This window comes from Fukomys damarensis, unplaced genomic scaffold (genome assembly GCF_012274545.1).
Source record: "Fukomys damarensis isolate Sample0158 unplaced genomic scaffold, DMR_v1.0_HiC HiC_scaffold_16, whole genome shotgun sequence".
Taxonomy (NCBI): Eukaryota; Metazoa; Chordata; class Mammalia; order Rodentia; family Bathyergidae; genus Fukomys; species Fukomys damarensis.
This window is the reverse complement of record NW_022900928.1, coordinates 83,050,330-83,056,783: the sequence shown is the minus strand read 5'-3', so window position 1 is coordinate 83,056,783 and position 6,454 is coordinate 83,050,330. Positions and strand designations below refer to the sequence as shown.

Sequence of the window (6,454 nt, the reverse complement as noted above, 5' to 3'; positions counted from 1 at the left end):
CTCCTACAAAATTAATTTAAATGGGAGATAAAAAGTTATTTGATTCAGAAATGTGCAGCAGACAGCTACAATAAAAGTCAAAATACACTAGTAGCATGAATACAAATATAAGGAGAACTTTTCAATCACACTTTAATTTCCTTCTGCATTCAGTAGAAGCACATATGATAGTAATATAAGCTTAAATTACAATAAATGTAATTGCCTTTATTAGTTTTCTTCACTGTCTCAGTTGTAAACATTTCTTTTACTTTCTGGCATCAAGACCCTTTATCTATTTCAGCATAGATTTTAATCAAAATATTTTCTGGTTCTGAAAGTCACTGTTTCAGCAAGAACCAGGTGTCCAAGAAGTCCATAATTCTCTTTTGTGTGTGATCTCTTAAGTTCTGGTACCCATGCTTATTTTGGTTTTAAGCATTGTCGTGTTGTCTAATAACTTTATGAGCAATTTTATGTGAAAATTCTTCAGCTATGATATCATTCATGCAACTCAGCAAGAAAGTATCTGAAATACTTAGTAATAAGAGAAAATCAAATACAGAAGAGGAAAGAGGTCCTTCTTTTGACACCATAGGATCCACAGTCAAAATGTTTGTGTTCTCTTTATCACCATTTGTAACTAGTGAGAGCTTCTTCTCGAAACTGTACTCGGTTTAAGGTTTTTGAAAAACCATCAAGATTCCACCTTTGGTTTAGGGAGAGTGGGAAGGGTATGGGAAAGGGAATAAGGGAAAAGAAAAAGTATGAGAAAATGAAAAAATGGAAATAAATTATTTGTAAATGGGGAGGGGAAGAGGGGGTGAAGGGAGGGCAGGGACAAGGGGAAAAAATGAGAACCAAGACCTGTCATGTAAAAGTACAAGATCCCAGTAATGAATTTAACTGTACTGTATACTTACAATGTACCAATAAACTCAATAAAAAGGAAAAAAAAAGATTCCACCTTTGATTCACACTTATCTCATTAATAATATTTACTATGATGTTAACTAATAACATCTAAATGCTCTTTCCTTTCCTCAGCAATTGTTATTTTGCACCAAATTGAGCATGTATAGTGAGATTATAGAAATGATCACTATCACTTGATTTGACTTCTTCAGCTTTTAGTGTTCTATTATTTTGTATATTAGATGCAGTTTCATCTTTAGTTTCTGGTGATGGTTCAACTGAAACTGGAGCACCTGAAGTTACATTGTGAAGTCCTAGCTTTCTTTAATTTCCTCTTGCAGATCTGATCAAACCTCTCTACCTTCTTTTTGAATTGGTAGGCCCTCACTGACTTTTTCAATTTTCAAGTATTTTTCATAAAATACTTGGATAGCTGCTTGGAAAAGAGTGCCCATACAAAGTACCAGAATAGGAAACTGTCTTTGTAGAATCTTTAAAGTGATAGTGTTCCCAATAACTGTTTTCCCAGTAAGTATCCTTCAATAGCAAATGAAGGCAGTTCAGGCTCTGTTGGCTCAATTTGAGAAGGATGTAGAGAATTTTTGAGTCTGTGAAGCTTATGGCCCAGTATAGAATTGTGGAAGCAGAGTAAATTATATGTCATTACTTCTGGTATAGCCTACTCTCCAACCATATTCTTATATTCTTCATAATATTTGCTATTTAACAAGTCTCTTTAATCCAGTTCTCTGTTTTCCCTCAGAGGGATTAGCAGACATATACTTGAGAGGTTTGTTCATGTATGGGCTTTCCATCAGAAAAATTTCTTCCAATCACTTATCATCTTAGGGGGAATCATATTATTTGTCAACATTCAATAGCCTGCCACATTAGAGGACAAATCAAATATTTGTTCCAAATTTCACAACATATTTTATGTGCTTTCCATAACAAGCCTGAACTCTTTACACAGCAATCTGTTCATGAACTTCTTTTTCTCTGAGAATTCATTCTTCAAAAATCAATCTTGACTTGTTTTGCCAAAATTGCTTCTTCTTCTTCCTCCTCCTCTTCCCCCTCCCCTCCCCCTCCCCTTCTTCTTCTTCTTCTTCTTCTTCTTCTTCTAATTCTTCTTTTTGTATGGGGGATGAACTCTGGCCCCTGCACTTGCCAGGCAGGCTGTGGAAACACTGAGCCAAATCCCTCACCTCAAAGTTGGTTATTGATCAAGAGCCTCCTGGAGATCTTTAAGTCATCTTTCCACGTACTGTTTTTCTCTGAAAATTCTGTTTTGCCATAAAACATTTTCTCACTGAATGTGCATGAGTTGCACAGCATTCCTGTTCTTCTGCTAGGACTGTCACGTGAGCCCATGTATCAGCTGCTCCTCATGCTAACCCTCCTCCTGTGTTTTGTGGGCAATGAACCAGTCCATTAACAATCTCTGCTATCTTTTCTCCATTTGCTCTCATGGAAAAGCATATTCTTCTTGGTGCTTCTGGATTTCTTTAATGTAATCATCATCTGAGTAAGTGTTTAACAAGTTGGTAGTTGTATGGTCTGCTGTATCTTAACCAGCCTTGGATGCACTTTCTTTTGCCTGGAGATCATTTTTTATTAATGCTTCAAACTTCATGATCTCATCAGCCGCAACATATGCTGCCTCCTATTGCTTTTCCATCATTTTTGGGGTCTCAAGTGCTTTCAGAGTGCGATTTGATGCTGTTGCAGAGTCTCTACGATAGCTACTTGGATTTTGGCCACAAATTCATTTTGTCATCTCCTGTTGAAGCCTTGCTGTTGGGAAGCCTCACTTTTCATGTATTGAAATTTTAAGCTTGCCAGAGACAAGGTATGGGAAATGCCTTTGTAAATGACTTGGGATCTGATAATCATGGAGAATGCTATCTTCAATTCTTCTGGCATGAGATCTTTGTGGGATTGAGTCAAGCCCTATACCAAATACCAATCAGGGGATGCTGTCTTCTATTCTTCTGGAACTTCATGAGAGCACATGAAACCCTGCACCTGATACCAATTCTGGCATTAGCTCAAGCTTTAGCCCTCCACGTGATACTAGTCAAGTGAGAGAGTGAGAGACTGGGGCGGTAACTCAGTGCAGAGAGTCTGGGAATGTAGCTTAGTGGAGCCAGCACCTGCCTGGTAAGCACAAGATCCTGGGTTTAATTCCTGAGAAGGAGAGCATAGAGAGCAAGATGGAGACCTAGATGGAGACCCAGACAGAGGTGAGCAATAGTTCCTACTTCTGTTACTGACAAAATGCAGATTTCTTCAAATTTGATGAATTTTACTGATTTGATAGTCATTTCCATTATCCTCTACTTTAGACCTGCTTTTCCCCTCTTTTCTCTGCAAGCCCTTCTGTGATTTATTTGCCTATATTATGTGCTCATATTTTTGTTGAGGATAGTCTTTAATAAGTTTTTTTTCTAGTTATCACTTGTAGAGAATGGAAATATCTCTTCTAATTTTGATTCTCAGGTTAATTTCATCAAGGATTTTCTATGCTGAACAGAAATCACTACTTTTTTGGTATCTTTTTACACTCATCTTACCATTTGTGCATTTAAAAATATATATCTGAAGATTTTTCTGTTGCGAGCCGGCAACGCAGAGCACTGTCCAGCAGTGTCTCAAACCTGAAAAAGCAGCGGGGTGGAGATGGGGCAGAGAGAAAGGAAGGACGCCAAGACAAGAGTCTGATCAAGGCGACCTTTATTGCAGGCAAGCATCAGCCTTTTAAAGGAAAAAAAACCCACAAACTATTATGGGCTAGGATTACCATAGTAACCTCAACACCTGCTCCACAGAAACAAGAGTTCATACAGGAAAGAGAAAATAGGCTCAACAAAAACAACCACCATGGGTAGTAGTAACCCAGACAACCACACGTCTGAGGGTCACAGACAAGAAGCTGCAACTCTCAGGAATTCCACAAAGGAAATACACCACCTTCTCAGGTGGAGGAACTTAACAAAATGGAGTTACTAAAGTTAACAACACTTGCAACTAATAATCATGATTCCCACATTTTTCCACTTTTATCAGATGAGAAAGTCATTTTCTTATACTTTCTTCTGTATTTTAAATTTTCTTATTTCATATTTTTGCCTTATACCTGCTGGAGTGCACCTTTGAAATTTTTTGATGCAGAAATTCAGGTGTACTTGCCAAACAAACTGTACAATTTACCACCATAAGTGTGTGATAAGTCATCTCTTCCTCTTGATTTGTGCTGCCAATCATATGAAATCTCACTTTAGAATGAAGCACAAATATTTCTTGATATTTCTTATAAATTTAGTGTGTCTACATGTTGTCTTGCATTTAGACCTAAATAACTAACTGTACAGTGTGTCCCAAAAAAGGGAAAAGGAAACTTCTGTTTACTTTTAAAATTTGAGATTTGAAAAATAGAGTGCTGTCCTTTGTTTTTCTGAATGGATTATAGAAGATTATGGTCACATTTATTGTTGCTTCATTGGTATTATAAATATACTTATATCAAGAATAGAATTTCAAGAATTTATAGTATAGCCCACCAACTGATCTAGTTTTTATTATTTAATGCATATTCAGATTATCTCCAATTTATTTTTCTTTTGTTTCTTTTTCAGAGTTTACCCTTTCTGAGAAATTAAAATATAAATGGTTTTTATAAATATTTCTTATTTTCATTGTGAGTTTTGTTGTTGCTCCTTTCTTGTTATTACACTCCATCTTGTTTATCTTTTCTAGTGGATTGATTTCTGTTTTATTAACTCATGGTTGTATTTTTCTTATGAGCTGTTTTGGTAAATATATATGATATTTTGGGTTTTGAGACAGGATCTCGGTATTTCACTCACACTGCCCTTGAATTCACTGTGTATAAATTTCTTAAAGCCTCTATATTTAACTGAAAGTTTTTATTTCAAACTTGGACAATACAATTAATTTATTATCTAAGTTTAAATGTTTCCAAATTCATTTTGTGACATATTTGAATTGAGAGATTATTAAAGAAGGAATTTTGCATAAAAATCACAGATGTATACTGAATGTAGCTCAGTGGTAGAGCACATGCTTAGTGATACTGAGGTCTTAGATTCCTTCCCTGTCTTTGCACTGGGAAAGGAAAGCAAATGAGTTTTATAAATCTACTCATTCTCCACAATTTATAATTTTTCTTTATTACACTTGAGGCAATATTTATAAGTTTTAAACAGAAAGAGATTCCACCTGCCTAACATGAGGCCCTAAGTTCAATTCCCCTCCACCCACCAAAGAGAGAGGTTTCATGTGTTCTAAGAAGTTTTGTAAGACTTGTCTGGAAACATTTACTCTATTTTTTGAATAGTTTAAATATATGTGATACCTAGTGAATAAATATTAATAAGTGAATTAGAATGTATCATCTGTGCTTTTCCATAGATTGTTAAAATTTGGAATTTCAGTAATATGTCTATGTATTTTTTATTAATTTAAGTCAGAACCTGAAAGTGTAAATGAGGGCCAAAATACATAATAGATACTGTAAAATAGAAGGAAATAGCCCTACGTTTTGTTGATTTAAGTATTTCTAATTCTATCTGAATGAATAAGAGCTATTTGTTACTTAATTCCCAGGGCATCATTTCAAATATATGTCTGATTTTATGCTCATTGCCTAACAATACAAAGTTCTCAAAAAATACCCACTTTGACCTTGAAATTGTGATTCCCCTTTCTTAAGATTCCCAAAGCTGCATTTGTGTGTATGTAGCATCATTTACTTTACTCCATTTATTTTTTAAAATAAGATATCTGGAGTGAAAAACCAACAATACAAATGTAAGACACTATATTTTCAAATAATAAATTGAAATAAACAAAAGGAGTATTTTATATAACAATCCAATTTAGATATTTCCTAGAACATGCATGTTAGGAGAAGCTAAAGAACCCATGCCTCACTGTAAATGCACCAAATGCATGCACTTTCCTGTAGTCAGTACTAAAAAATATTAGCTACTAACCTCTGGCTTAAGGGCTTATTATATTGGTCTCAGTTTACTCTATAACCATAGTGAATGCTAAGACAATAATTATTAAATAGACAAGGAAAGAGACAAATCAATGCACAAAACCTTGCTCATTAAAATAGAATTTTAAGAAACAATTACTGGCCTCTTAGACTCATATGTAGGTGAAGAACCTGCTGTCCACTGGTCAAATCAAAGAAATCTATGTATTTGGTTAAGAATGCAAAAAAGATTCCTGGAACAGAAAAAAAAAAAAGAATGAGAAAAGATTTGCTCAAAGCTAGCTATGAGGAGATAGAGTGGCTTATTTCCCTCACATCACTATCTCTCTGCTTACATGTACTTTAGAGTAAGCAACAATGTGGAGGGAGTATAGAGAAATAATGCAAATCTCACTTGCTTTATCACTTCCAGCCATTTTAAACTCATTGTTCACTTTCTTCTGGAAAAAAAACTGGGATCCATGCTTTCTAGAGTCATCATTTGCATATTTTGTTTATTCATCAGGTCTGAGGAGAGGAGTAGAAAGCTGTGAA

General features: G+C 35.1%; 1 pseudogene; it reads right to left on the bottom strand.

The window, feature by feature from the left end:
- Nucleotides 1-1,573: 1,573 nt before the first annotated feature.
- On the bottom strand, nt 1,574-2,820 carry LOC104875020 (annotated as a pseudogene).
- Between the last annotated feature and the right edge of the window lie 3,634 nt (nt 2,821-6,454).